The sequence below is a fragment of the Hevea brasiliensis genome, chromosome 10 (assembly GCF_030052815.1).
Source record: "Hevea brasiliensis isolate MT/VB/25A 57/8 chromosome 10, ASM3005281v1, whole genome shotgun sequence".
Classification (NCBI taxonomy): domain Eukaryota; kingdom Viridiplantae; phylum Streptophyta; class Magnoliopsida; order Malpighiales; family Euphorbiaceae; genus Hevea; species Hevea brasiliensis.
In genome coordinates this window covers 4594131-4614563 of record NC_079502.1, presented here as the reverse complement: position 1 = coordinate 4614563, position 20433 = coordinate 4594131, and the positions used below count along the sequence as shown (strand labels likewise).

Genomic DNA, 20433 nt, shown 5'->3' with positions numbered 1-20433 from the left:
GATGATAGTTTCTTCTCTCTTTAAATGTCAGCCATGGATCAGCCTTCATGTCTATTTAATTTAATTCACCTTCTTCATCTAAGGGAAAACCATCCATGTCTGGATTAAAGGAATGAAAAGTTTCAGATACCCATGCAAAAAGTTTTTGTTAACACTGCAATATGGCTTGGAAGAAAGAAGAGCCTAAGTGCTTGCCTTAATAGAAAATATGGACGCATAAGGTCTTCGAGATGATTTAGGCTGCATATCAAATGCTTTTACAGTGCAATCTGGAACTTGAATATCACAGATGGACATTACCTTTACTTGCTAAGCTCATATTTGAGAAACTGGAGCACATAGACTAGACGTTTGTAGATGAGGTCTGATTAGGTGGCCTGGTTTCAGAGTCTGCTCTTCTGTCTCTTTCACTTCCTCTTTCACTTCTACTGTTATCAGCAAATTTTAAGCTTGCCTGATGTAATCCTTGCTCCTCCTTTGAATTCCATTCAGACATGTAATAGTCTTCTTCTGGAGCAATCTTTTTAGATGATGGTCCACAAAACATTCCACCCCATTGTGGGAAGTATATTAGACATATTGGTAGAGTGCAGCATATAATCATGATACCCATGAGTGTTATGCCCCTTTCTTTGGAGTATCTGGATCCTTTGAAGAAAATTAGCTGTGTAAGAACTGCACCCACACTTCCACCACCTCCTGTCATACCAGATATTAGCCCTAATGACCTGAAGAATGAGACATGGTTGTATTATTAGAATTTAAACTCTGTGAGATAGAAATGGGATTAAGTGGGAGTAGAAATCTTAATTACCTCCTAGAGACAAAAGGAACCACACCAAACGTTAGCCCACATGCCGCTTGGCAGAAGAAAGAGAAAGCAATCATCACTGCGATGGATGGAGCTAAGGATCCCACTCGTCCAAGAATGATGCAGAGTACCCCTCCTAATGTCTGCACTATCCACAAAGCCCACAACCTACCCCTCATTGCAAACCTCGTTGCCACTACATCTGAAATCAGTCCTCCAGCTGGTCTAGAAACGATATTTGCTAATCCAAAACTTGCTGCAATAATTCCTGCTGTGTGTAGTTTCAGATCAAATCTATCGTAAAAATATTCTGCTATTATATTGTCAATTGTCGGCTCCACCCCAAAACAGTACCCGTAAGTTAATGCCAGGATCCACCCTCTGTAATTTGTAACCCCATGATAGAAGACGTTTGAGAATTTATCTTTGGCTTTATCCCCTGATTTCTGTAGCCTCCTGAAGTTCCCATCTGGCAGATCCTGGCCAAAGATCAATACTGCAAATGCTGATAACATTTGAAACAGGGCAGGGACGAAAAATGCAATTCCCCAAGCTGTAAATTTCTTTTGCTCCGATGTCGCGGATTAGGCCAAACACAAGGGGCATAATCAGCTGTGTTGCTCCACCACCAAGGTTGCCCCAGCCACCTGCAACGCCATTAGCGGTGCCAACTACTGGGGCTGAAAACATGGAGCTCATCCAGAATTGAGTTGAGACAAAAGTGGCAAGGGAGAAGCCCATGAAAAAACGTACGAGGAGAAAAGAAACAGGTGATGAGACAACGGAAGTGAAGTAGACCGCTGGTGCTGTAAGGAGTATAAGTGAAGCAGAGGCAATACGGGGTCCAAAAAGGTCACAGGCAGTCCCATGGCAATTCTCGCAAAGACAGCACCAGAGACGGATGCAATACCTGCATTGCCAATGTCTGTGGCTGTGAGATTGAGGTTGTCACGTATTATGGGAAGGAGAGGTGGAGCAGCAAAAGTGGACACAAAACAAGAGAAGAAAGACACCCAAGACAAATGAAATGCCCGCATGTGGGGAGCTGCTATAGAGAATAACCGGAATTCAGCTGCCTTGTGCTCTGAGTCCACAGGAAGAGCAAATTTTTGAGGCTGAAATCCCGTCCCAGTAGTTTCCACTTCCATGTGCCTATCCTTTGGTGGGGCTAAAAGAAGAGGAATCTTTTAAGCTAATAAAATTTTGGGCTCTCTCTCTTTTTTTCCTCCAAGCTAACAGTAATTGATTAATGCTTGTTCCTCTTTGTGCAGGAAAGAAGACGAGAGTGACTGGCTCCTGGTAAAGATGCCTTAAAGTACCATGTGTAATGATTAGATCATTTTCTGCTTTCTATCCATCAAACTAGGATGTAGTCAATAAAGAAGAAGGGAAAATATGCAAAGACCGAACTGACTAGCTAGGGAAATCAAAAACTAAATAGTTTTATTATAATTAACCGAACTGACTAGCTAGATAAAATTAAATTGAATGGAAATTTTTTTTTTTTATTTAATTATGTGAATGAACTTACTAGTTTGAATGGAGCAAAGACCTATACCGAAAAGTTTAGGCCTTCAAATGCTAAACTCTGAGTCTGAATTAGTGAGCTAGAGAAAAGAAAAACCCTTTAAACATTCAGTTCAATTAAAATTTTTTTTCAATTAATTTGGAAATATAATCAAATTGAACTAAAAAATTGAAATTCTTAAAAAAATTAATCAAATTAAATAGACTAAATTAATTAACATCAGTATAATTTGATTTTTCAATTGTAATAAAAAATTGTTGGCCTTTATCTACTGCTCTAATTTTTGTTAATGTTATCTTAAAAGTTATTATTGAACAGAATAAATTATTATTTAGCATTAAACAAATTAGGGAATTGAAATCTATATATATTATGGCTTTCACTGAGCTGAGTGACTGCTGCATTGGCCAATTTCTTTTGTCTGGAATTTAGTAGAACCTAAGACCACCAACCTCCATTCCAGTTTTGTTGTTGGATTATGCATTAAAGTGACAAGTCTAACAATAACTTGTGGCCGCTTGGACACTTCCTAATTTAGTTATTTAATTTGATATGATCAAAGGACTAATAAACCCTTTGCAAAAATGCTTCAACAAGTATTTTGTTAAGGGTAATATCGTCTTTCCATCCAAAGGCATCTTAACTACTTTCCTTTACATTTAATAATTAGAATATGAAATTAGAGAAGTTAATTAAGTAAGATTATCCAAACCGTATTATATTATATAGTATAGTATATGACTTATCTAGTCCGGCTAGCTACTCCTTCCACTACAAACTCTATAATGGCTTGCCTTTAGCAAGGTCATGCAAGATATATAATGCACTAATGATGGATCCCAATTGACCATTTTTTCTATTATATATATATATAAGTGACCACATATATCAATTTAATGACATGCTTATTATAATTTATATTTGTAATTTTTAAATATATACTTCATCCAATTTATATGTGATTTGTAAAAAAGTTGTATCTAATTTTTAAAATTTTTTGTAGCCTTTATTAAAATTATTAACTAATTTTAATTCAATGATTTTGAAATTCTTTTTAGGCTTCACAGATTTAAATTTTAATAAAAATTACAAATTTAAATCATTAGAATTTTTTTTAGTTGAAAGAAAGTTTAGGTGAGGGTTCCAGTTTAAGAGATTAGGGTATGTTACTAACTTTATTGAGGAATTACAATGAAATTTACATATCGCTCATTATAAAAGGCGTTAATAAAATTCAAGCTCTTAATTTTATGGGAGCACTTATATGTTTTATCGATTAAAAAATTATTAACATTATTAACGCTAAATTGTTTTTATTTTCTTTTATTGGGATTTCCCATACGGCATGCATGTGTTATAACTTTTGTGTACCATAAATTTTAATTTGAGAGAGAGAGAGAAGTTTAGGAAAAAAAATATTTGGTTTAGTTTCTTACTTTTAAATTTTAATTTAAAATATATTTTTAAATTTATAAGTCAAATTAAAAGTAAATAGTTAATTGTTTGGTAAAATTATTTAAAAATAATTTTTAAATAATTTAACTATTTGATTAAAAAGTGTTTAAAAGTAATATAATTTATTAAAATTACAAAAAGAATATTTAATTAAGTGCGATTGTTATTAAAATAAGATAATATTTATATTTTAAAAAATTATTAGTATAATATATTCTTTTATTTGGTTAAAGAATAGTTTTAAAACAAATAGAATAGTTATAAGTAAAATATTTTTATATATAATTTCTGAATTATTTTAAGTATTTTTTAAACTTATACACTAAATTATACACTAAATCAAATATTAATCTACTTATGATTTCTACTTATACATAAAGTTAACCGAGTCAAACTAAACATCTGATTGAATAATTATATTATGGAGTCGTCATTTCATACAGATAATTTACATGGAATGACAAACTAATCAAAGATAGATAAATATTTAAAATGATTGAGTAATTATTATTTTTTTTAAATTCACCATCAAAAAATTATTATTTAATGAACATATTTCTATACACTTGTCCATATTTCATTGGCTTGTCATTCCATGAACAAAAATATTTGTCTACATTAAATATTTCATTTTATGTAGAGAGTTTACATGAAATGACAAATCAATCAGATATAAATAAATATTTAAAATAATTAAGTAATTATTTTTTTTAAATTCACCATCAGACAGTTATTATTTAATGGGATTTATTTATATATACTTATTTATATTTTATTGACTTGTCATTTTATATAAACATTTTATATAGAATCACCATTTTATTTTATAATTTCTCCTAAAATACACTAAAGTTCTTGTACGCTCTTCTGACACAAAAAAAAAGTTCTTGTACACTTGATGGCAATAAAGAAAACCACAAATAGATAAAAAGTGTTAATATAATCTTATTATTAAATACTCTAAGCTTGCTCGCAAATTATACCATTATTTAACCATGCATAACGGCTCACTCCACAATCTCAACCAGAGCCAGACTAGTTCTCATTAATTCTCCAGGAGACCATATTCCAGGAAAGGAGAAGAAAAGGATTGTGAAGATGTAGAGAAACAAGAGTATATCTCTTCTATTTTTCATATTTGTCATAATGGCTGCCTTCACTATGTTAGCCATCATTGTGGACGCAAGAAAGCAACACAGCAAGAAGAGCAAACCCAGTAAGCATCTCAAAGGTTCAGCTAATATTCCAGGCCCAGCACCAGCCCCTCTTCCTCACCGTGGTTCTTATCCTACCCAATCGAGTTTTTTCAATAATTTGTCATTTGGAGCCAAGGGTGATGGAGTTTCTGATGATTCTAAGGTATGTAATGGCCAAAAGTTCAACAATTCTTTCTCCTCCTACCTTTGCTACATTATAATTTGGTGAAATGTTGAACCAAACAGGCCCTTCTATCTGCATGGAAAGCTGCCTGTGAGGTCCCTGGAGCTACAGTAGAAATCCCAGCAGAATTCAAGTTCCTTGTCAAGCCCATAACTCTTCAAGGTCCATGTGTGCCTCACCTTGTTCTTCAGGTTTGCTCTCTCTTCTTTTTTAGCTGATCTCACTGACTACTACACTTGAATAAAGAAATGCAACAGGGCAAAGGGGTATATTCTTTGTCAGGCTTTTTTTAACCTTGATTTAATTGTACATTGAAGTCATGAATTAATATTTACATATCTTTATAATAAAATGATTTACACACCAAGCTGATGTAATGTAAGTGGAATTCCATGCCAATTACAGATTGATGGAACTCTCTTAGCTCCTCCAGAAGCGGGTTCATGGCCTAAATCCAGCCTGTTTCAATGGCTTAACTTCAAGTGGGTGCATGACTTCACTGTTCAAGGTACTGGCACTGTCAATGGTCAAGGCTTCGATTGGTGGAGTCCCTCTAGTGTCTATTTTATTCAGGTTTGGCAATTATATATTCTTCAAACATTTGGAAAATAAAAAGTCAAAAAGAAATAGGAAAAATGCTAAAGCTGTTTTGTGATGTATTTCTGCAGAAGAAATCCAAGCACATTCCTGATTTGAAACCAACAGTAGGACATTTCTTCCAAGTTTTGTTTTTGTTGCTTTTATTTTATGATCACTGTTTTAATTTTGTCTGACTATATCTACTGATAATTGGAACGTTATGAATTAATTTCCTCTTCTTTGAAGGCTTTGAGATTTTATGCTAGCTATAATGTCACAGTTCGAGACATTGAAATTGTAAATAGCCCACAATGCCATCTGAAATTTGACAATTCAAAGAGGATCAAGGTTAACAATATAACCATTTCATCACCTGAGAATAGCCCCAATACCGATGGAATTCACCTGCAGAACACACAAGATGTAGAAATTCAGCATTCTAGTATTGGATCTGGTAAGAACCAAGAAATTCACTTATGTTAATTATATCATATAAGATGAATTTAGAACATATTAGGTCATGCTTCAATAGGTGGCTAATGTTCGATCACGTAACTTGAGTTGGGTATTGACTCAATGGTGCATGGCATGCTAGAATTGCACAGAAAAAGCAATCTACTTCTGCCACATACGAAAAAAGCAATAAAAGAAAATAAAAAGGTTATCTGTTTGTGAGGAAAATATGTTAGGTTCAATTAAATTTTAAACGGTATGTTAAGAAGTTGACTTAGCTGCTGCACTTCCTATTTAGCTGCTGTAGTTTTCTTTTTTCTGTTATGTTTTTTATTAATTGACTTGTTCTACTGCATTTTAGTCATTATTTCCATTTTTCTAGCTAAGTTGTTAAACATGGAGGCATGTTCCATGGTTGAGCTGAAATATAGGAATTTCTGTTATATTTTGAGCTGTATTTAAGCTCATTTGCAGTTAATAAAAAAATATATAATACACTAAAATATTCTTCTATTTCTCTGTTAATTCTTAGTTTGCTCCAACAAACTGGTATCAGAGCCCTCTTCTTAAGGGACTTGTGAGGAATTTGAGTGTAATTTTTCCACCAAAATGGAGGCTTCAAGTGCTGAAACTCCTTTCAATGCCATTGCAACTCCTGTGTTCAATGGAGAAAATTATCAAGTTTGGGCAATCAGAATGGAGGCTTACCTGGATGCAAATGATCTCTTGGAGGCTGTTGAGGAAGACTACCAAGTGCTTCCACTACCCGACAATCCTACAATGGCTCAAATGAAGAGTTTCAAAGAAAGGAAGGCAAGGAAGTCCAAGGCCAAAAGCTGCTTGTTTGCTGCAGTTTCATCCTCAATTTTCACCAAAATCATGTCCTTGAAAATAGCCTTTGATATATGGAACTATCTCAAGAAGGAGTACGAGGGAAATGAGAAGATCAAAGGAATGCAAGTGCTGAATCTGGTTAGAGAATTTGAGATGCAGAAAATGAAGGAATCTGAAACTATTAAAGAGTATTCAGATAGACTTCTCAATATCGTAAACAAGGTACGATTATTTGGTACTGAATTTGCTGATACAAGAATAGTTCAAAAAATTCTTGTTACTGTCCCTGAAAGATTTGAAGCTACCATCTCTTCTTTGGAAAATACTAAGGATCTATCAAAGATTGGCTTGGCAGAATTGATACATGCTTTGCAGGCTCAAGAACAGAGAAGGCTCATGAGAAGTGAAGGTTCTGTTGAAGGAGCATTGGCTGCAAAGGTGCAAACTAATCAAGGAGGGAAAGGGAAGTATAAAGGAAACAAGAAGGAAGGTTCAGATTCATCAAAGTCTGACTTTCCTCCTTGTAAGCACTGCAACAAAAAGGGTCATCCACCATCAAAATGCTGGAGGAGACCTGATGTGAAATGTGAGAAGTGCCAGAAAATGGGACATCATCAGAAAATATGCAAGAGCAACATTCAGAAGGTTGTAGCTCAAGTTGATCTTCAGCAGAAAAATGTTGTTCAAGTAGCTGATCATGAAGAGGAGCAACTATTCGTAGCTACCTGTCTTGCAGCAAGTCATTCAAGTGACAAGTGGCTCATTGACAGTGGTTGCACCAACCACATGACATTTGACAGGGATCTATTCAAGGAGCTGGATACGTCATTCATTTCCAAAGTGAAGATTGGCAATGGAGAATGTATCGCAGTGAAAGGGAAAGGCACAATTGCAGTGGAAACTTCAAAAGGTACAAAGCTTATCCGAGAAGTGTTATTTGTACCTAACATTAACCAAAATTTGCTGAGTGTTGGCCAGCTTCTTGAAAATGGTTTTAAAGTGGTTTTTGAGGGCAATCATTGCTTAATCAAAAACTCAAAAGATGAAGATATGTTCAAAGTGAGCATGAAAGGGAAGAGTTTTGCACTAGATCCTCTACAGGCAAAGCAATCAGTCTACTCTGCAACAACAGTGAATGCAGAAGTGTGGCATAGAAGGCTGGGTCATTTTCATCATAGAGCAGTGGTGAATATGCAAAAGAATGAACTTGTTCAAGGTTTGCCTAATCTTGAAGTTGAACTGCCAGAATGCAAGGCTTGCCAATATGGAAAGCAATCAAGGCTTCCTTTCAAGAAAGCTACCTGGAGAGCATCAGAAAAGCTTCAGTTGATTCATACTGATGTGGCTGGTCCACATAGAACTCCTTCACTTAATGGGAGTAAGTATTATCTGCTTTTCATTGATGATTATAGCAGAATGTGCTGGATATATTTTCTCAGGTTCAAATCAGAAGTGGCTGGTGTGTTCTGGAAATTCAAGAACTGGATTGAAACACAAAGTGGCTGCAAAATTCAGACGTTGAGGTCTGATAATGGGAAGGAGTACACGTCTGAAACTTTCAATGAGTTCTGTGAAGAGGCTGGAATTGAACACCAACTCACTGCTCCATATACTCCTCAACAAAATGGAGTCAGTGAACGTAAAAATCGTACAGTGATGGAGATGGCCAGGTGTTTGCTTCATGAGAAAGAGTTGCCAAAAGAATACTGGGCAGAGGCTGCTAACACTTCTGTGTTTCTGCTAAACAGACTTCCTACAAAGGCAGTTGATGGGAAGACACCTTTTGAGGCTTGGTATGGTTACAAACCTTCTTTAAAAAATTTAAAAGTGTTTGGCTGCTTGTGTTTCACTTATGTGCCTCAGATCAAAAGAGACAAGCTCGACAGAAAAGCTGAAGCTGGAATCTTTGTCGGATACAGCTCAGTTTTGAAGGCTTATAGAGTTTTTCAACCTAATACGAGAAAAATTTTGATAAGCAGAGATGTGCATTTTATGGAAGATGCTAAGTGGAATTGGAAAGGAGATCAGGCTGGTACAATTCCAAGTCAAGATTCAAAATTGCTAGAGCTGTCCGAATCTGATTTGGTTGATGATGAACCTATCAGAGGTACAAGATTACTTTCAGAAATCTATCAAAAGTGCAACGTTGCAGTTCTGGAACCAGAAAATTTTCAGGAGGCAAAAAGAGATCCAAAATGGATAGCTGCAATGAAGGAGGACTTAAGCATGATTGAAAAAAATAAAACGTGGCAGCTGGTAAAAAGACCTGATGATAGAAAGGTGATTGGAGTAAAGTGGGTATTCAGAACAAAGCTCAATGGAGATGGCTCTATAAACAAGCATAAAGCAAGGCTTGTTGTGAAAGGTTATGCCCAAATCCCTGGTGTTGATTTTTCTGACACATTTGCTCCTGTTGCCAGAATTGAAACAATCAGATTGCTGTTGGCCATTGCTGCTCAAAAGGGTTGGAAAGTGTACCAGTTAGATGTAAAGTCAGCGTTTCTAAATGGTCTTCTTGAGGAGGAGATTTAAGTTGAACAACCTAAGGGGTTTGTTGTGAAAGAGCAAGAAGAAGATGTGTATTTGCTCAAAAAAGCATTATACGGCTTGAAACAGGCACCAAGGGCCTGGTATAGCAGAATTGATGAGCATTTGATGCAGTTGGGATTCAAAAAAAGTCTCAATGAAGCTACCCTCTACATTAAAGGTGATGAGATTAATTTTATTGTTGTTTCCCTGTATGTGGATGACTTACTTGTTACAGGAAGCAACTTGGAACTTGTAAACAAATTCAAGAAAGATATGCAACAGACATTTGAGATGACTGACTTGGGAGAAATGGCATATTTTCTTGGAATGGAGGTTCAACAAAAGGAGAAAGAGGTGTTCATTTGCCAAACCAAATATGCCAAAGAAATTCTGAAGAAATTCAGAATGGATGAGTGCAAGATTGCTACAACTCCTATGGGTAAAAATGTAAAGCTCAGCAAGGAAGATGTAGCGGAAAAGGTTGATGAAACTCTTTACAGAAGTCTAGTGGGTTGTTTGATGTACTTAACAGCCACAAGACCTGACATCTTACACTCTGTGAGTCTGCTATCTAGATTTACGGTGTGCTCTGAAACTCATTTTTCTGCTGCTAAGAGAGTTCTAAGATATGTGAAAGGAACATTGAAGCATGGAATCAAGTTTTGTGCTAGTCAGATTCATGTTCTGCAAGGCTATTCTAATAGTGATCATGGTAGTTCTGATGATATGAAGAGTACTTCAGGCTATTGTTTTAATCTGGGGTCAGGAATGTTCTCTTGGTGTTGTAAAAAACAATAAGTTGTTGCACAATCGATTCGCGAAGCGAGTTTATTCTTTGCTATTTGCAAATCAAGCTTTATGGCTCAGAAATGTGCTATTTGATCTGAACCTGAAGCAAAATGAAGGCACAGATGTGTTTGTGGATAATCAAGCAGTGATAGCAATCTCAAACAATCCCGTTTTTCATGGAAAAACGAAGCACTTTAATATCAAATTGTTTTTCCTTAGAGATGTGCAGAAAGAAGGTTCTGTTGTTCTGAAATATTGCAAAACTGATGACAATGTTGCAGACATCTTTACCAAACCTTTAAAAAGAAGCAAATTTGAATTTCCAAGGGAAAAACTTGGAGTTTGCAGCATCAAAGCCAAGGAGGAGTGTTAAGAAGTTGACTTAGCTGCTGCACTTCCTATTTAGCTGCTATAGTTTTCTTTTTTCTGTTATGTTTTTTATTAATTGACTTGTTCTACTGCATTTTAGTCATTATTTCCATTTTTCTAGCTAAGTTGTTAAACATGGAGGCATGTTCCATGGTTGAGCTGAAATATAGGAATTTCTGTTATATTTTGAGCTGTATTTAAGCTCATTTGCAGTTAATAAAAAAATATATAATACACTGAAATATTCTTCTCTTTCTCTGTTAATTCTTAGTTTGCTCCAACACGGTATAACTGTCACTAAACTAACTTTTGAGACAAGCATGAACAAAAAGTTCCAATACAGCCAACTTTTCAGTTTAGTGTATTCTCTGGCCCTTGTTTTAATTATTAGCAAGTAGGCTAGCCTGCAGGTATATATATATATATATAGGATATGGTTTCTGAATTCCTATGCTAATATATTATTGGACTCACTTTTGGCAGGAGATGACTGTATATCCATACAAATTGGTTGCTCCAACATCCATGTTCATCATATCAACTGTGGTCCAGGACATGGTATAAGGTAGATTTTATTAATTACAAAGAATTTAATTCTCATATTGATCAACATTAATTGAATAATATTTTATTTTCTTATATATAATTTCAGTGTAGGAGGACTTGGGAAGGATAGAAGTGTTGCATGTGTCTCCAATATCATTGTGGAGAAAGTCTCACTGCAAAATACTCTAGCTGGAGCTAGAATAAAGACATGGCAGGTACCTAAAATAAATGCTTCTGATATTGATCAAAACTAATAAATAATTAATTACTGCATAATTCTATTTTTTAGCTAAAGAATTTGGATCTAGCAGGGAGGGATTGGATTGGTGAAGAACATATCATTTTCCAACATCCAAGTATCAAACGTCAAGTATCCCATAATAATAGATCAATTCTATTGTGACAAGCATATCTGCAAGAACCAAACAGAAGCTGTAGCAATTTCTGGTGTTAGATATGATCAAATAATTGGGAGTTACACAGTGCAACCTATTTATTTAGCTTGCAGCAGTAATGTGCCATGCATAGATGTTGATCTGATTAATATTCAGTTGAAACCCTCTCAAGGATACACAAGTTTCAAGCAGGCTTTGTGTTGGAACTCTTATGGGAAATCGCAAGCACCCCTTGTTCCTTCAAGTATAGATTATTGCTTAAGAAGGGATGGTGGCTTTTTTAAGAGAACATCAAGGTCTTCGCACGAGCATGTGTGCTAGCTACTCATGACTCTTAAATTATAGTTAATTGTGACTTTTCTGTTAGATGCTTCCCTTCTGCAAATTTTTTTTAATGTGGGAAGGCGATGATTGTAATAGTTCTTTTAATTAATAAATTTAATTTAGTTGTTGTTTAAAAGATAATACCAATATTTTTCTTTTTTATACATTAACTAACGAAAGAAGTTGCAAATTACATATATTATATAGCTCTATTTGTACTTAACTTCTTAATTAAATTTTTTATTGTAATTTAAAATAAAAATTTTATAAAAAAAAATAAAATCATCAATTCTTATTTTTTTTTAAAAAAAAATTGTGCTTTTTATTGTTTTTAAAAATTTTTAACCATTTTTGTTAAAAAGAATTAATAAAAGAATAGAAGTGTACTACATACTATATATTAAAGCATGGGTACTATTTAATTAAATCTATATACTATATAAAAGTAGGAAGAGGAACATTGGGAATGCATTAAATCTATATACTATATAGAAGTGAGAAGGGGAACATTGGGAATGCCAACAACACGTTTCAACGTTTATATTATTTATAATTATATAATTTTATTATTATTCAAACTAATTTTAGAATTATTATAAATTTAAAATTCTTAATCTACTTATATGTAATTTCTACTTGATTCAAAATAAACTTTTGAAAAAGAAATTCATATTTCTTAAAAACAATTGTGTTTGGAAATTTTTTCAAAAAAATTATCAATTTTATGAAAAATAACTAACTAAGAAATTATAAATTTATATATTTTTTAAGAAAGCATAAATTTTACTAAGAAATCTTAAATTCACATTAAAAAAAAGTTTTAAAAAAGTGTTATGTTTATATATATATATATATATATATATATATATATATATATATATATATATAAAAGATTGAACTAACAATGTTTTATGGAGGCTGATTTTTAATTAATTATTAAAATTTATTACTTTATTATAATATACAAATTATTTTAATTTAAAATTTAATCCTATTAAAATATACGTTATATAATAATCATGTTTCTTTATTTTTTATAATTCCTTTTATTTGTATTTTTATAATATTGTAAATAATTTTAAAAAGTAAGTATTTTGATGATTTATAAGTTTGTAACACCCCAAATTTTTAAATTTATTATTTTGTGAGTAATATTAATATTTTATTTTATTTAAATTTTAGGAAACTATTTGAAATTTTTCGGATTTTAGAAATCGGGTTTGATTTCCCGAAAATATAAAACTTTGATGATTTTTAAAAATTAATTTAAAGACCACGCGGAAAAACTAAAAATATATTTGAAGTCTACAAATTTTTTTGAGTTTTTTAGAATTTTTTCGAAATTTTTAGGCCTCATTTTTAGTCACAAGGCAAAGTAAAAATTCAAAATTTTATATTCTGAATCGAACCGGCCGAATCGAACCAGACCGGATCTGACCAATCGAATCAGACTGACCTTTCTTTTTCTTCTTCTCCCATCCGCGCGTCCCTTCTCTCTTCCTTTCTCTCCCGTTTTCTCTCTCCTCCCTCCTCCCCATGCCGGCTAGCCACCGCCCCAGCCTCCCCACCTCGCCGGCGCGCCGCCTTGCCCTTTCCTCCTCGCCGGCTGCCGCCTGGAACGCCGGGAAAACGTGAGTGAAGACCACCTTACGCGTAGCGCTCCGCTTCAGTTTCCCAGTCAAAATCCGGTCGATCCGGCCACCGATTGGGCCGGGTCTTGTGTCAAACATCATCAACACCTCGAGAGCTTTCCATAAACACTAAGAACACCAAAATTCATCGAGCGATTTGCCCAATATTTGTCCGGGAAGTTTTAGCCCATTTCGATTTTTGGGCTAGATTTCTCGCAAACCGTGAACCCCACGAGAAAATCGAGAGTACCAGAGCGCTCCACTCGTTGAGAGCTTCGCGGCAATATAAATTTCAAAATTTTACGACACCGTTTTCGGTGGGTCCCACGAAACTTCGTAGTATTTTTTCGAGCATTAAATGAGCTTAGAAAATTTTGTAAAAATTATATACTAACCCCCGTATTGTGGGCTTCATGTAGGTACCTTCAATTCGTAGAAAATTCGACGGTTGCTCGGGTCTGTGAAATTTCGGCCAGACAGACCGGCTACCGAAAAAGTCTTGGAATTGGATCGAGATTTTGGCTACCCCACTGTTGTCAGACATCCTGAGTGCGTCCCCGGAGTCGGAATCAACATAGGTAAACCCGAACCTCACTTTTTCTTAATTTTCTAGTGCTTGAATGAGATTAAAAATTCATAAAATATTTGTGGTAGCTCAAAAAATTATAATTCCTTTTGCATTAGCTTAGTAATGATGCTAAGGACCGCGGGCAAAGTTTTAGAATTTTTAGAACTCATTTGGGTAGTTTTTGCAATAGGGTTAAATTATGAGGACTAAACTGTAATTTTACATGTTGTGATTGATGATTGTTTGGATGGGCCCAAGAGGGGCTGTGTGATGTGATTGAGTTATGAATATATGGTTTGTGGATATAAAAGTGTGTTTTAAGCCTTTTTGCAGGTTGGGTAAGTCCTAGGTATAGGGGAGACTCTGCCGGATTTTCGGCACGAATTAGGACGTATTTGGTCTTTTCTTGATTTGTGTTGAGTCAATTGTATTAAATAATTGTAATAAAAATTGTCAGGCGAGTCGGGACAGCCTTCCTCCTCCGCCCAGCCGCCACAGTGACTTCGGTTGAGTCTGTGAGTAAAATATTAATTTTAATTGTAATTTCGATATTATTATATGTTCAAGCATGCCCATGCATCACTTATAAATATGTATCTATGTCGTTAAACACTAGGCATGTTTTATGTTGTATTCATAATTGTTAAAGTGCCATGGATGTTGTTGTGGTAATTTGGAGCAGTGTGTGTGAGTTGGTGTGTGTGTGGTATAGTGTTGGCTATGGACAGGACGTGTAACACCCCTGATTTTTTATATATTATTATTGGGCTTCGTGTAGGTATCCTCAATTCGCGGAAATTCACGATTGTCGGATGCGTGAATTTACGATCGCATGAACCACTACGGAAAAGTCTCCGAATTGGATCGAGGTTTTGGCTACCCCACCATTGTCAGGCATCCCGAGCGCGTTCCAGAAGTCGGAATCGGCAAAGGTAAACCCGAACCTTGCTTTTTCGTAATTTTCTAGTGCTTAAATAGGATTAAAAATCCATAAAATATTCGTGGTAGCTTAGAAAATTACGATTCTTTTTGCAATAGCATAGTAATATTTCTAAGGATCAGGCGTAGTTTTATAATTTTTAGAGCTTATTTGAGCAGTTTTTGCAAAAATGATCAATTATAAGGACTAAATTGAAATTTTACATATTGTGATGAATGATTGATTTGATGGGCCCAAGAGGGGCTGTGTGATGTGATTGAGTTGTGGATATATGGATTGTGGATATAGAAGTGTGTTTTGAGCTCTTTTGCAGGTTGGGTAGGTCCTAGGTATAGGGGAGACTCTGCCGGATTTTTGGCACGACTTAGGACGTATTGGGTCTTTTCTTGATCTGTATTGGGTCATTTGTATTAAATAATTGTAATATAATTGTCAGGTGAGCCGGGACAGCCTTCTTCCTCCGCCCAGCCGCCTCAGTGACCATCGTCAAGTCTGTGAGTAAAATATTAATTTTTAATTGTAATTTCGATATTATTATATGTTCAAGCATGCCCATGCATCACTTATATGCATATATTTATGTAGTTAAACTCTAGGCACGATTTATGTTGCATTCATAACTGTTAGCATGCCATGGATGTTGTTGTGGTAATTTGGAGCAGTGTGCGTGCGTTGGCGTGCGTGTGATGTGGTGTGGACTATGGATAGGACGGGTAGACACGGCTTGAGATCTTCGCTGGGACCCTGTCCTTCGGGGTAGACACGACTTGAGTTCTTCGCTGGGACCCCGATTTGGTTATTAAGTGGAAGTCCGAGCTGAGTTCTTCGCTGGCACCAGGTTGGATTTAAGAGAGCTTTATAGGGGATCAGCTCCCATATATTATGATTGATGTTACAGGGTGCGTGAGTGCTCCAAATTTACCTTTTTGATGTTATGATGTGAAAATGTTGTTGATGTTGCATTTCACTCTACAGGGTGCATTAGTTTTAGATAGTTATAGAGATTATGGTTAAAATTGATATTTTACTCTCTGAGTCGAACGCTCACTCCTGTTCAATATTTTTTCTCAGGCTACAGGAGGATTTTATTGTGGTTAACCTGCTTTTCTCCTTCGCAGGTTGTTTATCAATAGTTTTGTAATTTTATTTACTCCTAGAATTTTCGCATGTGTTAGAAATATTTAAATGATTCGGTTCTGTAATATAAATTGTCATGTGGACCTGTAAAATTATATGCATGTTTGATGGATTGGATGAGGGAGCTGAGCTCCCATTTATTTTTATGCCGATATGAGTGTGGAGGGTGAGCTGAGCTCCCCAATTGATGATATATTTTGTTTACAGGTCGGGTGAGTCAAAAACTCCCCGTTGAAAGGTCCACTTTATGGCCGGACTCTGTCCGGTTGGTTTCTTGAAATTGGGCCCAAATGGGCCTTAGAGTTGGGTTAATGAACAGTTAGGCTTACTACGGGCCTCGGGGGCTTTAGGCTGGCCCAGGTCCTAGTGCCGGTCCGGCCCATAGGTTGGGTCGTGACAAATGTGGTATCAGAGCTTAGGCTCCAGATTCATAGGGAAAAATTATCTAAGTGTTGGGAAGAGTCTACTAGGAGTCACATGCGGAGTATAGGATTCTGTTTCGTCTTTTCCTGTAATTCTTTGTTTCTAGATTCTACGTTATACCTCGGGAATATAAGATTACCTCGCTTAGTGTCTTGATTTTCGTGGAGTACGAGTAAATGTGAAATAGAGTTAGTAGACATGTGAGGTCTATCATGAGGATACGTACTCCAAGAAATGTTATATTTTTGTCAGTATGGGTTTAAATGGTGTGCCCATTTCGTGTAAGGCACGAGTACATAAAAGTGAGTCTTAAAAGTACAGTTGCCCTAGATAAGGATGAGGATACCACTACTGGTGTGTAGAGCTGCGTACTTCCCTGTAGTGCTTATGATGAGGATGTTTGCAGGCAGTCTCTGTTTTGGTACAGTAATACCATAACAGAGTTCTATATCTGCAGAGGAGTTGGGAACTCCTAGTTAGGGGTCTAGAGTTAGAATATTGAGAGGTCACAGTGGGGTGATAACTAGAGTCAGTGACTCAGTTACCCTAGCATGAGCTAGAGTTACAATAAGAATTGCCATCAGACCAGAGGTTTCGGATTAGTTGCAAAGTAAAGGTGACACCTATAGAGTGAGATTATCTAGTATTCAGTATGGAATTTTGGATGGTTTTTGCAGTATGACAAAAATTTGGTTAGAACTTAGTGAGAATAGTATACCTTGTGTGTATCAGTATGAAATAAAGTACAACCCTACTACCTAGGGAAAGTCGGAACTATGAATTGATGATTCACAGAGCTATAATATGATAGGAGAGTCATTAATTTGACATGGTTTTGGGCAAGGTGGTAAATGTAGTATCTTTGTTGCAGCAAGTTAGGGTATAGTCCTATCTTTTCAGAAGGGATCGAAAGTTATTACTAATAATGGTGACCAACAAAATAGTGCCCCAGATGGGACTGTAGAGTGTGGTAGAGAGAAGTTGGCTCAGGTATCCTGCGGAGGATGCAAGTTCTATTATAGGAATCATATATAATCAGATCACGATGGATGTAAATCCTTTGAATTGGATGACGGGTTTGGGTGCCCGGAACCTTAAGTTTTGGCTAATTGAGTAAACATGGATAATAATAATAATAATAACAAATAAATAAAATTACTACAGAATCAGTTCTCGAGGTGGTAAGGGTATTATGTAAGCTAAAGGATAAGAATAGAGATCATAAAATAAAAGTATGACTGTAATTTGCTGAGTTCCTTTCTAATTTCAAATTATTCAAAACAATAGTATAATCTAATTATAATAGTGTTAAGAGTAATAAATTAGCGAAGATAAATCACAGAAGGCCAATGGATAAAGAAAGTGCAGAATGAAAGTTTGGACAATTGATTGCAGATGCAATATAATCTAAATGCTAGTGGAAGTACTAGCTAGAGTGGTCAAAGGACCAAATCTGAGTAGCACAGACATATGATAACGCGATAGAGACTCTGAAAGATATAGTTAGCAAGTACAGCTATTATGTTAGGAAGAAGAATGGAACCAGGGATAGAATAGTCAAGTTCTATTTTGGGTAAGACAAAGGAAATAAATGAAAGGACAACCTAAAGAGCGCATAATAAAAGGAACAAAGTTAAGATATAGGATAGGCTACGTGTTATTCTTGGCAAGGAGAATGACAAGGATGGAAAACCCAAAATGGGACTACATTAGTGAGAAAAGTGATGGAGGTATGGAATACAATAATAATGAGTAAATGTTAGAAGGTGTGCGATGGTATTGTGGACTACCTAAATAGGTAGAGAAAGAGAAGTTAGTAAGCAGTAAGTTGAATAAAAGTCAGTCTAAGGGATCAAATAGGTATGATGAGAGGAAAAGAATGATAGATAATGACACATAGGTTTTAGGTTAGACTTTTGAGATAGTGAGAAGGTAGTTAGAGGTTCGTTATGAATGTCAGGCAAACATTTTTAGTGTGATCAACAGAATCACTTTGCAGTGACGCAATAACGACAGAGCAACAGTAGGGGTAGAATAAAAAGTGACAAGTATGGATGGTAATAAATCACTAGAAAGTTTAAGGATCAAATTAATGACCATAGATAAGGGTGGAATTAGTGTTTGAATAATCTATTAGCGAGAGAAATCTTTCAGGATTCAACAAGGGTTAAGGGCACAATATAAACGATGATAGATATGAATCATAGGTCGAGTATAAGTAAAGTTAATAAATTATAAAATATTATGTCAGGAAGGACGATGGTATAGTAAAGGGTTCATGCAGATGATACCTTATAGGTAGAGAACAATTGTGCTAGGAGATGATGAAATTTGAAGAGAAAAACTAAGAAACATAGGTTAAACATTATTATATGGACAATTGGGCGTAGTTGAATATAGAGGATATTTTTCTTTCTTTTCAAGTTTAGCTCGTGTTTTTGATTCCAGAGCGTTATATAAGGAGCAGAGACTGAGGCAAGGAGACCTAGTTATTTGAGATTTTGATAGGCACCAATTCATATACAATTTCCGATATGAGAATGACAGAAGTGCATACCTAGTGTTAAGTATGAAAGGACGATCGAGTAATGACAGGAGTTAAATTGAGTTAGCTACTAAGGCTTGCACTGTTTTAAACTATGAGCTAGATGAAGTACTATTTATGGATGAGTTTCAATAGATGAAATTGTTCTGATGGGTAATTTGAGGTTGAAGTTTAGAAAGCTATGGGCGATATATGATTATATTAAGGAGAATGAACATGTGAAGTATCTTGTTTGGAATTAAGGCATGACACATATTTCCTACAGTAGTGTTAGTTCAGGATGGAACTTATAGTTTATGGGGCTCATATTCATCCAGATAAGCAATTTCCTACTAAGGCTGGTAGGGAATGATAATGTTACGATAGTTAAGTTGGAAAAAGGGGGTACAAAAAAATTCTCTATGGGTAATTATAAGTGTTACATAAGGTGAAGAATGTCTTGATAGGAGTAAATCATAGGGTTAGAATTCTGAAGTAATGAAACTAGTAATCAAGATAAGACTAAGAAATAAAAAGAAAGTTAAAGTTGATGATGGGATAGACATCTTTGAAGGAAAAGGTGTAAGGATGAGATAGGACTAAATTTAAGGAATAAGTACAAAGAGTTGAAAAGATACCAACAATACCAAAAATAGGAAAAGGGAAGTGGATAAGATCCAAAGGACGGGAAGAGAGCTCGATAGAGTCGCTTATAATGATGAGGATAAGGAGTGTCTAACCATCGCCTCGTGTTAACACTACCAATGAGTTGTGAAGGATACACCGTGTCGTGACGCCTTGAGTTGGCCTAGGTGTGTTTTGATGCGGAATGGAAAAGTAGTGGCTTATGCTTCAAGGCACCTGAAGAGGCATGAGCGTAACTATCCCACCCATGATTTGGAAATGGCGTAGTCTTTGCACTAAAAACTGGAGACACTACTGTATGGTGAAGTGTGCGAGATATACACCGACTATAAGAGTTTGAAGTACATCTTCCAATAGAGGGATTTAAACTTGAGACAGAGGAGATGGATGGAGCTTCTGGAAGACTATGATTGCACCATCCAATACCACCCTGGGAAGGCCAATGTAGTAGCAGATGCTTTAGCGAGAAAAATCTTCCGCGGTTTGGCGCACATTTCAGCAGAGAGAAGGGACCGTTGATTCAGGAAGTAAATGAGTTGATGGATCAAGGTTTAATCCTAGATCTTTCAGATG

The 20433-nt window shown here is 35.5% G+C and overlaps 2 pseudogenes; one reads left to right on the top strand and one right to left on the bottom strand.

The window, feature by feature from the left end:
- Positions 1-321: 321 nt before the first annotated feature.
- LOC131169469 (high affinity nitrate transporter 2.5-like) lies at positions 322-1974 on the bottom strand (annotated as a pseudogene).
- A 2918-nt stretch (positions 1975-4892) lies between these two features.
- LOC131169000 (polygalacturonase At1g48100-like) lies at positions 4893-11989 on the top strand (annotated as a pseudogene).
- The last annotated feature ends 8444 nt before the right edge of the window (positions 11990-20433 follow it).